Source organism: Macaca fascicularis, chromosome 1 (genome assembly GCF_037993035.2).
Source record: "Macaca fascicularis isolate 582-1 chromosome 1, T2T-MFA8v1.1".
Taxonomy (NCBI): domain Eukaryota; kingdom Metazoa; phylum Chordata; class Mammalia; order Primates; family Cercopithecidae; genus Macaca; species Macaca fascicularis.
Window position 1 is genome coordinate 9,603,814 of NC_088375.1, and position 14,876 is coordinate 9,618,689.

At 37.3% G+C, this 14,876-nt stretch overlaps 1 protein-coding gene across 13 annotated transcripts in view; it reads right to left on the reverse strand.

Annotated features, from left to right (window-relative positions):
- The window catches only part of CHRM3 (cholinergic receptor muscarinic 3), a 516,344-nt gene that overhangs the window by 347,642 nt on the left and 153,826 nt on the right, over nt 1–14,876 (reverse strand). For 4 of the 13 annotated variants that reach the window (XM_045391295.3, XM_045391301.3, XM_005539686.5 and 1 more), the window contains exon 2: nt 7,038–7,145. The exons of 5 other annotated variants lie outside the window; for them this stretch is intronic. The gene's annotated coding sequence lies outside the window, so the exon portion shown is untranslated. Of the gene's footprint in view, nt 1–7,033; nt 7,146–8,435; nt 8,654–14,876 lie in introns of those variants that run through there. 4 more of the 13 variants (XM_005539690.5, XM_074025971.1, XM_045391281.3 and 1 more) reach the window with 2 other exon arrangements.

The window sequence follows — 14,876 nt, forward strand, 5'->3', positions numbered from 1 at the left end:
GAGACAACGTGGCTAGGAACTCCCTGAAAGTTACCAGCTGAGTGTATGGTAGTCATTATTGTTATGATCAATTTCAACATAAAATTGTAAGTCTTTTCGTTAAAAAGAAAGTTAGAAAATAGTAAGAAATGTTCATCCTCAAATGCATAAAATAGAGACTTATAAAGGTATCAGGAAACAAGCAGGTATTTTGTCAGGTGTTAGCTTTTGAAACAATAAAAAATATTTCTTCCAGGCTGGGTGTGGTGGCTCACACCTGCAATCCCAAAACCTTGGGATGCCAGGAAGGAAGGATCACTTGAGCCCAAGAGATGGAGACCAGCCTGGGCAATTAAGTGAAACCCTGTCTCTACAATAATAATAATAATAATAATAATAATAATAATAATAATATTGGTCAGGTGTAGAGCATGAGCCTGTAGTCCCAGCTACTTGGGAGACTGGGGTGAAAAGATTACTTGTGCCCAAAAGGTTGAGGCTGCAGTGAGCCTATCGTTTATATATATATATGTATAAATAGATATATAAATTTATATATCTTTTTATATATGTTTTTATATATGACATATTCAAATGATATATAAAAATATATAAATAATATATATCATATAAAATATGATACATATCATCTATACATATATGACACATATAATCTACACATATAATATATGACACATATCTACACACAGGAGAAACAGATGATATATATCATAATATAATAAATATATATCACATATTAAATACATACATAGAAAGAAATAACCATTTTCATTCAACAGTAATTATTATTGCAGTATTGCCAGTTACTTGAGCATATCAAAGCTTTAATAATGTGATAATACCTACATTATTCCATTATATTTCTGGTTACACAACTGGATGAATACTCTTGATATGGTATATATGGTTCATTCAAACATTACCCCTTTTTGCTTGATGCATGTTAATCTACAATAGTTTATGTGCTGGCAACTGGAGTAACCTATCACCTATTTTCTTCTCTTAAAAATTATCTTTATTAGCCCAGTACTTTACAGTTACCTATCTACAGCCATCTGTGAAATCCGAGTGGCTTGACATAATTTGTGCTACTCTATCTCATTAGCTCATGTTGACTTCACTGTATATGATTGGTCTACAGCAAGCAACAAAGATGGGTGTCATGTGTTAAAACACTGTTTTAGTGGACTTAATGATCTTTCACGTTAAAATTGTATGATAGAATTTCAGTTAAAATCGTACAATTCAAGAAGAAACAGTTGAATTAAACAATTTTAAGTCCTTCTCTGAGTGATGTATACCTACTCATTTATTGACAGAGGACTTTCTTTTGGTTCAGTTATTTTTCACTCTATTTTTAAACAAATAGCTTAAATCTACAAGAATAATAACACAGGTCAGGTGCAGTGGCTCACACCTGTAATCCCAGCACTTTGAGAGGCTGAGGCGGGTGGATTACCCGAGGTCGGGAGTTCGAGACTAGCCTGACCAACATGGAGAAACCCTACCTCTAATAAAAATACAAAATTAGCCAGGCATGGTGGTGCATGGCTGTAATCCCAGCTACTCAGGAGGCTGAGGCAGGAGAATCGCTTGAACCTGGGAAGCGGAAGTTGCAGTGAGCCAAGATCACACCATTGCACTCCAGCCTGGGCAACAAGAGCAAAACTGAAACTCCCTCTCAAAAAAAAAAAAAGAATGATAACACATATACATTTTCCACCTTTCCCAAATGATTAATGGTCGGGGACTTCCTTGGACATATGAATTATATATATAAATTATATAGCATGTCTGTGCTTTATATTTATGTAAATATGCTTTAATATGTATAATTTAAAAACAGTGATATATTCAAGCCTGGAGTGTTGAACAAAAGCAATCAAAAGAAATATGACAGTTATTATAATAAAAGAAAACCTTAACTATTTTAAAAATATTTTTCTCACTAACTCATATTAGGGCAGTCACTCCACCTTCAGTTAACATGAGGTCAGAATATTTCTCATCATTGTTGAAATGCTGCTCTAAAAATCAAATTTTCCAGCCCACCCAGGGACACAATCAATCAATCAATCAATAAAGCTTAATGATAAATTAAGAAGGTAGGTAGTAGAGTCAGATATACATTTTCAAAATTCCTAATATCTTTTGATAAAAATATTTACAATGATGTAAACATCATGGTAAGATAAAATTTGCCACTTTTCATTTTTTTCTGGTCATACTTTTTACAGATTTATATTAATAACATTTTAAGATAACATCCATATTGAAAGACATTTCATGGAAATCTTTGTAACATGCCAAATGCAATTATTTCTTGTGCAATCTAAGGACAAAATGTATCATCAACCATTTGAATCACTAATTTTATCGGTAACTATTGGTTGAGTTCTGGACCCAGGAAAAACAAGAATGAACAAGACAGGAACTGCCCTCAACTAGCTAACACCATAGTGAGATAGTTTTTATATCAACAAATCATTGCAAAAGAAGCGAGCGTGATTTATAACACAGGCATGCACACAGTACAGAAGAGCAGAAAAAGAAACAGTGAATTTTAAGGGGAAGATCAAGGAAGTTTTCACAGATGACAGTGCCTGTAAACTGAGTCTGAAAGGAAGAACATGAGTTTGCTTAATGGACTGTACGTCTAAGCACAAGGAGGCTCATGGGATCATGGCATGCAGGTAAGGCTTGGTGCTACTAGGTGGGGCTTGGTCAGCAAGGAAGGAGAGGACATTGGTAGCCAACACATCCGAGAGAGTCACTAAACCTCTCTGGGAAATTCACAGCTCATTGATTCCACTTCCAGTCACCATTGAGCAGGCTCTCTTCTTAAAGGACTCACCTTCTGCTTGACCCACAATACAGCCTGCTGGAAAAACCTCCATTCCTAGGCTTATACGCTTCCCTTCACCATGATTATGCCATGTGTAAAGTTAGGGGCTATTCTCAGAATCCCACTGTAGTAAAGGTTTCATCTATTTCGTATCTCCAAATTATACTTCAGGTCTGAACATCCCATGTCTACTCCATAGTCTGCATTTAAGTAGTATCAGACAGATACTGGATTCTTTTTTTTTTTTTTTTTTTTTTTTTTTTTTTTTTTTTTTTTTTTAGAGGTGGAGTCTCTCTCTGTTGCCTAGGCTGGAGCGCAGTGGTGTGATCTCAACTCGCTGCAACCTCCACCCCCTAGGCTCCAGCGATTCTCATGCCTCAGCCTCCTGGGCAGCTGGAATTACAGGTGTGTGCCACCACACCTGGTGAATTTTTTTTTTTTTTTTTTAGTAGAGATGGGTTTTCACCATGTTGGTCAGGCAGGTCTCAAACTTCTGACTTTAAACGATCTGCCCATCTCAGCCTCCCAAAGTGCTGGGATTACAGGTGACTGCACCCAGCCAGAAGAAGACTTCTAAAGACATACATAATTTAACTTGTGATGTTAAGGTAAACATCACAAATATATATAATGACCATAAAACCACAAAGATAAGTAGAAATCCACAAAAATATGTCTGTTTAGTAGGTGATATGGTTTGACTGTGTCCCCACCCAAATCTCACCTTGAATTCCCACATGTTGTGTGAGGGACCTGTTGGGAAGTAACTGAATCGTTGGGGCAGGTCTTTCCCATGCTGTTCTCATGGTAGTGAATAAGTCTCAAGAGATCTAATGGATCTATAAGGGGGAGTTCCCCTGCACAAGCTCTCTCTGTGCCTGCTGCCATCCATGTAAGATGTGACTTGCTCCTCCTTGCTTTCCACCATGATTGTGAGGCCTCCCCAGCCACATAGAACTGTAAGTTCATTAAACCTCTTTATTTTGCAAATTGCCCGGTCTCAGGTATGTCTTTATCAGCAGCAAATGGACTAACAGAAAATGGACTAATAATACAGCAGTGCCAGCATTCCAACTGCATAACCTTGCTTTTTTCATTTTATTACATTCTAAATCCTAATATGAGACTTCTTAATGTGCATGTTGGCCACACTGAAGGGCTAGAAGTATGGCATGCTTCAGGCCTTGGGAGAGCAGGCCAGCATCACATCAGCGCCATGAGCATCTCTCACCCAGGCCCTCATGGAGGGACAGCAACACAGCAACCAGGCCTGTACCCATGTCCATAGTATGTAGGTTCTTACCAAGAAATGCACCCCCAAAGCCTTTATGCCCCAAAGCTTCCTCCAAACCACTACTGTCCTCATCAGAGGAAAACTCTATAAAGGCTGAAGAAGTTACTGCAAAAATAAATAAGAAGAATAAATGGGTGTGTGCAAAGCAATCCCAGATAACATTTTAATCTGAATTATAAGCAAGTCAGGTAAGTCAGATGAAATTTACATGTGAAAGATTTTCTGGGTACAGAGATGGACAGAGTTGGACAAACCAAACGCTGTCATTGTTTTAGATGGTTTATAAGGAGGACGCGAGGGAACAACACTTGGCTTTCTGGTCTGAGTGATACACGTCAGCCCAGCAACTGGCTCAACTAGAGAGATGGACACAAAACATGGGCTCATGCTCTTGACTCTAAATACTGCCTCAAGTTATCAGTACTTTCCACCTTGGGAACAAACTATGACTCATTTGGAAAATGTCACCCACTAAAACCACTGAATTTTGTCCAATGTAAGCTCAAAGGACAATATCTTAAGTTGATTCATAATAAAAACAAGTGTACGTCTGATATAGAACTCATGATTATGAAAGTGAAAGTTCAAGCCCTTACTCCCCATTGCTTTGTGAAACATTTTCTACATTTATACCTCCTTTCTTTTTTGCCCTCTTTCTCTCCTGCAAAAAAAAAAAGTCATTTTAAACATGGTGACAGTCCAAAATTCAAAATAAATTGAACATTCATTTGATATTCCTTGATCGGCCTAATAAAGCCATTTTTTTTTTTGGTCATTTCAGTATTCCATATTCAAGCTATGTTTGCATTTTGTTGTTTGATTTAAATATTTGTTAATCTTTTTAGAAATTCTGAATCTAACAAAATAAATCCTATAATTGAGCACATTTACAAAAGTCCTTTAAATATAACACATGGCAAGGACATTTTCAAATTCAGAAGTTCTCTGATTTACATTATTTTAAAATCATACTATATAATGATTTGTGATGATATCTTTACAATGTCTGACAAAGGTGATAGCTACCATTCCTTGTGTGGATACTGTGTTAAGCCATCTGAACAAAGGCAGTATGGAGTATATCATAATCATTACCATTTTATTTCTCAGAAATTGAGGCTTTTGAAAACTTCACAATTAATAAATGACTTTTGACCCAGGGCTTTCTGATTCTAAAATCTGTGCTCATCAGGATAATCCCACACTCCCCAGGGAACTGACTGATAACTTAGTAAGTCTCACACTGCTCCCAAACACTTGCCCATATTAACTCATGTAATCCATACAACAAGCCTATGCAATCAGATAGATCTCTTTTTATCAGTCTCATTCTATAAATGTGCAAACTAAAGCGCAGAGAAATTAAATGACTTGTCCAACTTTGCAAAGCTACAAAATGGTGGAACTGGGTTGCAACCTCAGGCAGTCTGACTATAGATCCTGCATACTTCAGCACTACGCTACAATATTAGCTAGTGAATATGTCACCTGTTAAGATTTTTGTTTCATTATATGCAAAACTTTTATTCATGTAACAGACCACTGCCCTTCTAGTGAAAATCATATCTAATTTCAGGAATTAGAATTTGCAAACCAGTTTCATTGCATAAGCCTGGTTATATAACTTGTTTAAATTTAGTGGAAAAGTCTTTCTCAATATTACTGAATATATTTGTTAAGATTACATTTTCAGTTGTTCATTTTAAACAGGCTAGCTGTATTCTCCTAGCTAAAGAGAATGGCCATAGAAGATGTTAAAAAGATTTCAGTTAACAAATGTTTTAAATATTATATTTAAATAATATTTACAATCTCACCAAATTCCTCCATTGTTTCCTTAGTATCTTGAAACTAAAGTACACGTAAGAAATATCTAATATATCTTTCTCCTTCATGTGTAAAGACCTCATAGATAAAATCGAATAAGAGTAAACACGCTGGAGGGAAGCAGCAGCAGAAATTCCTTATGGTTGGTGGGGATTGCTGTGTGCATGGGTGTGTGAGAAACATGTTTCCTCATATATCATTTAAACATAATTTTCTCAAATATACAAAATGAATTTGGGTCATAAATTAGAATTAATTCGGATTTTATCATTTATCTCTTAGGTAAGTAACATATAAAATAGTAGACTGCGTTAATCAATTTGAAGAGACAATTATGGTCACAATTTTTTCCAGCTTCCTACTTGTGATGTTAGTTGACCACAGATAACACCATTTATTTTTACAGAGTTTGAGCGTTAGCTAATAATTTCACATCCGTTACCTCTTTGGACCTTCAAAGGAAATCTTATGAAGTAGGTAAAGCAGAAGCGATTCCTATCATTTTTCAAATGAAACTGAGGCCGAGAGTTTAGGGGACTAGTATGAGGAGAAATGCTGGAGACGAAATAAAATTAACATCTTCTGACTGAGTTTAACTTTCTTTCCATAACAGCATAAATATCATACACCAACTGTTAGTATGGTGCATCGGTAAGTGGAAGCACATCAAATACCCTGTATAATAAAATTAAACTGCTTCAAAGTATAAACTAGGTAAAAAGTTTAAGCTTACATTGGCACCAGATCTATATAATATTAACCAGAAGATATTGAAACTGTCCAGTGATGTTTTTTAATTCAATTAAAAAAGAGGGAAGATTCTACAGTTCTAAATTCTGCCTATACAGGTATATATAATTATCATATTTGTATACTTACACCTAATAGATACAGCTCAGCATGCTCCTTCATTTTACAATTGGTTGATACAGAAATAGACTAGATCTAGCCATATTTCATACCAGCAACACAAATACATGTGTTTTGCACATTTTTCATTATAAAAATAGGTACTCTGTTGAAAATCTCAACATATAACTGTGTACATGATATTAGTTTAAAAATACCTACTAGTGAAGAGACTGGTGTTGTACATCATGATGGGGATGGATACAGTTCATTCAATCCACAGTCCACTGAGTGACTCACAACCAAAATATGTGCCATTACTGTTCATATCTAAACAGACACAAAAAGATGACAAAATCGGTCAATAAGTATGATCTCATATGGTTTGCATAAGATTATCTTTCTAATCTGTAGTATAATAATAATAATAAAAATAAAAAGATGTTTGATAAGCAACCCAACAGAAAGACCTTATCCTACATACCTCTGTTGTTGTTGTTTTTATTTCATTAGCTTTAAGAATACAAATGGTTTTTGGTTACACAGGTGAATTGCACAGTGGTGAAGTCTAGGATTTTAGTGCATCCATCACCTAAGTAGTGTACATTGTACCCAATAGGTAGTTTTTAATCCCTTACCCTCCTCCCACCCTCTGAATCTCTAATGTCCGTTATTATCACTCGGATGCCTTTGTATACCCATAGGCTGGCTCCTACTTATAAGTGAGAACAGGTAATACCTCCGTTTTGCACACAATGTGAAGTATAGCCATGCGAACATACCACATAGTCAGTAAATATCTCTGATTCAGAAGTAAATTTACTAGTAACTCAATGTAACATTTCTAGAAAGCCATATGCTTATCAATAAGAAAACCAAACTTATCCCGTGATGTGAATTTTTTAAGGCCTATGTGTTGAGCATTACCCTATGCATGCATATGAACTTCCATTTAGTCTTCACCACAAATCTGCAATGTAGTCGTCTCGTTTTACAGATTTAAAGACTCAGGGGAGTAAGGCAACTGGCCCAGGACTCTGCCCTCTATAGAACATGCTGCTTTACCATATCACGTGGACCATGCAGAGCAACCCTTCTTTCAATGATTGGTTGTGCCCTATGCGTCCTACAATGTGACCAACAGCTATTGAGTTGATATATAAAGATACATCTCACTGGTTCTCTGTCTCTCATGTAGTTCTCTAAAATGCAAGCATAGTATTCTACTCATCTTTGTATGTCAAGATAGATATAAAGTGAGATCTCACTTTGAAATATAGTGCCTGGCACATACAAATATGTGCTGAGTAAATGAATGAATGAACAGCAACAACAAAAGTAGGCATTGGCATCTATTTTTTGCCTTAATTCACACTTTTGTTTTGTCAATCCTTTAATTTACTTGCCAAAGTTATCTTTCTGTTTGCAATACAATCTCAAGAAGAAAAAGAATAATCTGAAATATCATTTGAATGAAGTTCAAATATATTCATTCCAAAAATCACACACTAGTTAGCAGTTTAATTTAATTCATTTAGAGATCGAATTCTATTTCTCAAAAATAGAAAAAGGTTAAATAATAAAGACATTTTCCAGAAAGAAAAAAAATCCATGTTTTACCTGTAGATTAGGTATCGGCTTCCTAACAGGACTTACACCTACGCACCTTCCTCGATCACAGAGGGAAGGACAGCACGAATATAGGAGAAAACTGAAGTCGAAGTCTATAGGCAGAAACTGCATGATTACTAGGAGCTAGGAAAAGCTGCTCTGGATTGGAGATGCTACAGAAAAACAGCCAGCTTGGAGACTCTAGTGGTCAGATCCCAATTTACTCTGCAGAAAAAGCAGCACCACAGCAATCTCCCCAGAGCAAGAGTGGGCAAACTGCAACCCTGCTGCCAGTTTTTGTGTAGCCTGTGAGCTAAGAATGGTTTTGACATTTTTAAATGTTTGGAACAAACTAAAAGAATTGTGCGAATTATTTGAAATTCAAATATCAGAGTCTATAAATAAAGTTTTATTGGAACACAGCCACAGCCATTCATTTACATATTGTCTCTGGCTGCTTTCACGTTACCATGGCAGAGTTGAGTAGTTGTAACAGAAACAGTATGACCCACAAAGCCTAAAATATGTACTATCTGACCCCTTATAAAAATCGGTTGCTGGGCCGGGCGCGGTAGCTCACGCCTGTAATCCCGGCACTTTGGGAGGCCGAGGCGGGCGGATCACGAGGTCAGGAGATCGAGACCATCCTGGCTAACATGGTGAAATCCCGTCTCTACCAAAAATACAAAAAAATTAGCCGGGCGTGGTGGCGGGCGCCTGTAGTCCCAGCTACTCGGAAGGCTGATGCAGGAGAATGGTGTGAACCCGGGAGGCGGAGCTTGCAGTGAGCCGAGATTGCACCGCTGCACTCCAGCCTGGGCGACCCAGCAAGACTCTGTCTCAAAAAAAAAAAAAAAAAAAAAAAAAAAAAGAAGAAGAAGAAAAATCGGTTGCTGATTTCTGGTCTAGAGAATTGTTCATGCTTGATTTGGAGGAGATTATATGACAGGAAGAGGGGTGCTTTAGGGCAGATTGGACGCAGACGCTGCGAACCCCTGGCCCTACAGAAGATCACGAGCCTCAGGGGCAATTAAATAACCGCCTTGAGTAGGGCAGGGTATTTCTTTGGGGACAGCAGGATTTTCCCTGTAGGAAGCACAAGAAATGAGGTCAGACTCAGCCACACTTCATGTCAGGTGCACAAGCTGGGGCAATGAGGATGGATGGAGAAAGCTGGCCACCGGGATAGTGTCATTCTGCAACGTGCCAGAATGGCATTCTCTTCAAGGAAATCTCCAGAGCTCTGACTCCCTCCCTAAAGGTGCCAATCTTCAGAATGACAGATAACTGAGACAACCAGTCTTCTTGCTGAAGGCCTAAGAAAGGTCATGATAACAGCAAACAGAAGAACTCTAAAAAAGTTAAAAGATCCTCCATTTGCCCCCATGTAAGGGCAAAGAGTGGAGCACAGCAAAGATGCATAAATGGTAAAAATGTAAAATGAAGAAAGCATGAAGGTTATAGAGAAGAATCCGCTACATACATAATCCTTCCACGGAGAGGTGGCATTTCTTTTTGAAAAACATCAAAGGAAAGTAAAATACATTTTGTAGAATGTCTGTTTTTGAGACAACAGAGAACAAAATCCCAAAGATTTATCTTCCAGCAGAGAAGTTAGTTAAGCCCAAATAAATGAGAAGATCCCTAAATGGTTTCCCCATTGCATCTTAGAGGTGAAGAGAAGGTGGGTTTTGAGCTGGAAGACTTGGCTCTAAACACCAATTCTGATATATTCTTGCTACAGGACCTTGGACAGCCGGCCTCATATTCGAAGTCTCACTGGCACCACCTCTAAAATACAGTTGTTCTGAGAGTCGTAAGACAAAATATGCACAAGATGTCTAGAATACTGCCTGTCTCATGGGAGGTACGTGAGATTTCCTAACTGCCTAGCTTGCTTTCTCTCCCTCCTCTTCTAATACTAATCTCCAACCAAAATTATTACAGCTATAGGAAGTGGCTGCCAGATACTCAGTTCTCTCCTACGCTCCATACTTTACTTTGCTCCTTCTGTTTTCTGTGAGTAGGCAACATCTTCTTATTTGGGGTGCCTTTCTATTTGTCTGGTAAACTGCTACTCATTTCAAAAAATAATAATTCAAAAGCTAATTCTTACCAACCCCTAGTCCCTCAGGCACAAATATACTGCCATAACATTTTGTACATAATGTATATAATATAATAATATTATATTGTATTATCATCTGTTTGTATATCTGTCTTTCCCAGGAGGTTAAATCTTGGTCATTCTGTCTGATATAGTATAATATCAAGATGATTAATTATAATTTCCGGGGGAAGACAGACATAGTTTTTTAAAAAATGCTCACACATACATACTTCTGCCTATCTACCAGCCCTCTCTGCCTATCTACTGCCTATACTGCACAAGGGTCTTCTGATTCCTGTTGAATAGAGGAATTTCCTTCACAGCAGTTACAATCTGGAGTATTGCAGTGATTTCCAGACAGCTAGGTGTGCAACACGTTCTGATATTTGTTGAGAGAAAGAAGTGAAGAATGAACAAGTAAAGAAAGAATGACAGAAAGGCAGCCTTGGTGAGGATTTGGTATATAAAAAATTGGCTTGGCATGGTGGCTCATGCCTAAAATCCCAACACTTCAGGAGGCCAAGGCAGGCAGATTGCTTGAGTCCAGGAGTTCAAGACCACCCTGGGCAACATGGTGAAACCCCATCTCTACAAAAAGATACAAAAATTAGCCTGGCACGGTGGTGCACACCTGTAGTCCCAGCTACTTGAGAGGCTGAGATGGAAGGATCACCTGAGCCTGGGAGGTGGAGGTTGCCGTGAGAGGTAATCACACCACTGCACTCCAGCCTGGGTGACAGAGTGAGACTCTGTCTAGAAAAAAAATAAAAATAAAAATAAAAAATGAACATAGCATATTGAAGGTGGCATTGACAATTTAGTTATCCTGGAGATCCATCTGGAAATACACACAAAATGAAATAAATCTCATTTTATGGATGTAAGTCAACTTTAGGCAGCTCCCAGTAACAATATTCCCTCATTTCTTGAACACCTACTACATGTGAGGCTCAGTGGGAGGTACAACCTCTAAGTCAGCTATTATTTGTATGTGTTCACAAGAAGATATTGAAGATGAAGAAAAAAATAGGGAATTTTTTTTCTTGACTAAAGTCACACAGATAATAGTATGGTAAGTCCTCACATAACATTGTTGATAGGTTCTTGCTCACCTTAGTACCTGGAGAAAACCCACACAGACATGGGAAGTTTGTGCAAACTCCACACAGACATTGGCCCCAACTAACATTTTTTTCCGCCAATATTATAATTATAAGAAAATAAAGTTGAATTAAACAAAGTTATTCAAGGACTTGTTATATACCGAGTTCTAAAATCTATGCCTTTCCACATGACAAATCAAGATTCTTCGTTACTTTGATAAACGATGCTTTTAACATAGTATTTATTGTGTGAACAGTTAATGAATGGTAGCTGTTGTTACTACTGTTATTAACACCATCACACAACAACAGGGGAACAGTTTAACATTATGGAATGTTAAACTGCTAAACTTATATAATACTTTATTATTATAAGAAATGTGGAATTTATACTGATATAAGTAAATGTATGTAAAATGCAGAATATAAAATGGCATGTATTAGTTAATTAAAATTACAGGCAATATTGTGTATGGTAAATTAATAAAAATTAGAAGTTAGTATGCTGAAAATAATGAGACTGTGTGTTTGTAGGTAACTTATTTGAAGTTCCTCAGTTTCTTTGAGAGCACGAAAATTTCCTTGAATTCAAATTTATGTTAAAACAAACATAATGTGTAATTTCTAAAAGTGGTGTTACTATCCCAGACCTTCTCCACATTTGAAATCTCATTTCTTCTGGTGCAAGATAGCAAATTACTGTTGTTTTAGTAAGAGCTGTTTGTTTGTCTATTTATTTTACTATTGGGAATGGAAACACTTAGAGGCAGATTTTTTAAAAGAATTACTGAAGTGAAGTTTTCTTTGAAATGGAGTCATTTAAACCACTTACTTCACTTAAAATAGACATAGTTTACCTTAACGTTTCCCCATTAGCATAAGCAATCTACATATTATGATGCCGACTTCTGTAGTAAAGGCTAGACTATGTTAACATTTTGTTAAGATAAAGTAGTCAACACGTGCTGAAAATAAATTTATTTCTTATACAGTCATGCCTCACTTAACAATGAAGACACATTCTGAGAAATGCATCATTAGGTGACTTCTTCGTCATCTAAACATCATAGAGTGCACTCACACAATCCAAGATGGTATAACCTTGTACACACATAGGCTCTATCATACTCCCTATTGCTTCTAAGGCTATCTGTATAGCATGTCACTGTACTGAATACAATGGGAAACACCTGTGTATGTAAACATCAAAACGTAGAAAAGGTAGAGTAAAAATATGGTATTAGGCCAGTGCGGTGGCTCACACTGTAATCCCAGCACTTTGGGAGACTGAGGCAGGTGGATTGCTTGAGTCCAGGAATTTAAGACCAGCTTGGGCAACATAGCAAAACCCCATCTCCACTAAAAAAAGATGCCAAAATTAGCCGGGCATGGTCCCACTTAATCAGGGGCTGAGGTAAGAGGATCACCTGAGCCTTGGGAGGTTGAGGCTGCAGTGAGCCAAGATGGCCCCTGCACTCCAGCCTGGACAACAGAGTGAGACCCTGTCTAAAAAAAAAAAACAAAAAAAACCCAGTATTATAATCTTATAGGACTACTCTTGTATAAGTGGTCCATCGTTGACCAAAACATCATTATGCAGTGCATGACTTTACAGAAATATGAGAAAGAGAGATTTTAGCAGAACCGTAATAGCAATAGTGACAAAAGTAATTGCTGCAAAAGGGTAAGAATATTTGATAAGAGTGACAGCTGAGACTCAAAATCGTCTTTGTGCTCCGAGAGCTGTGGAAGGCTAACCCCACTGGGGAACATCCAGCTCAGAGCTCATCTGGGCCTCAGACTTTCATCTGAAGGGAGTTCTAACCAGTGTCACTAACTGCTGAAGCAACTGACATTCTCTTATTCTCACTGAATTATAAGAGAACAAAGGCCAAAAAAATTGAAAGAATTCTGTGTAATCAAAGCATCTTTTAACAAAGAAGGTACAGAAAAATGACCTTGAACCTGATCATCAGGGAATCTGAAGCAGCTTCTTGGGCATGAGTGGGTGGCTTTTCTTCCCCACAGCAGTTATGTCCAGAGTTTTACATCTGACAGAGCCATGTCTTAAGCACACCAAGGGTTGGGTGGGCCTGGGGCAAATGGTGATATTCTGGATAAAAATGCACATTGTAGCTCAGTTTTCTTTAATTGAAAGGGTTATATGAAGAGTCTTTTTTCTCTCTTTGCTAAAATCCTAAAGTTATTTTTCATTAGAAATAACTATTTTAGGGCCCTTATTTGATAGCCACAGTGGTAAGGAAGGAACTAATAAATCAAAGGGAAAGATAGCCTTGATGAAGAAAGGCTCAGGCATAACAAAAGTAGGAGGTGGATTCCTAAGCTTGTTTCAAATTGCTACTGGGTAGGTTTATATATGTGTTTACATTTGTAATGAGGCAACTGTCATTTCGTGTTTATATTTATTGACTATTAAACTTTAAAGACCAGTTGTACTGAAAATTAACTCCTATATTTATTCCACATGTGCTATGCTGATGTTCCAACGACTTTTTAAATGAAGTTTATGTAAGGACAGCTGAATTAACTAGACAAAAATCAGTAGATTTTTAAAATATATAGTTTACAAAATAGAGACAGCAGCTTCAAAACCTATTTAAATTAAGTCTAGCTCCAACATTATCTAATCGGGTTGAAACAGCCCTTTGGCGGCAGGGGATAGAGTCCTCTCATGAATCAGAGCTGTCACAATAGCGAAGAAGTGGTCAAGCTGTTTGATAGAGGGGTGAGGTGGAGTTTAGCTAATGCAGAGAGGAGGTCAAAAGTTAGGGCAAAGGGCCAGCAGGGAGAAACTGAAAAGCAGTTTCTATTGGCATCTTCCTGAGGGAAAAAGAAAGGAAAGGAAAACAATAAATTTCAGAGAGACTCTCATCACACTTTGTAATTGCATGGAAGATGAGAACTATGTAAATTAAAGGAAGTGATACTTGGCAAACCTTCCTAAAAGGCTAAGCTACCATCTCATTATTTTAGCCATTACATGCTCTTGCATTTCTCTTTCTTCTTTTCCTTTCTTCTGCTACTTCCCCTCTTCCCTTCTTCTTTTTTTCTCTTCTGCCCTTTCAACCTTTTCAGCTGGAGCAATATCATAATTAACACTGCTCATGTGTCTACCCACAAGTCAAGCACTTATGACTGATTTACATGCATATTTTCTTTTAACACTCTTCCATCATTGTTAATAATATCCATATTTCATAGACGTTAAGGCTCATA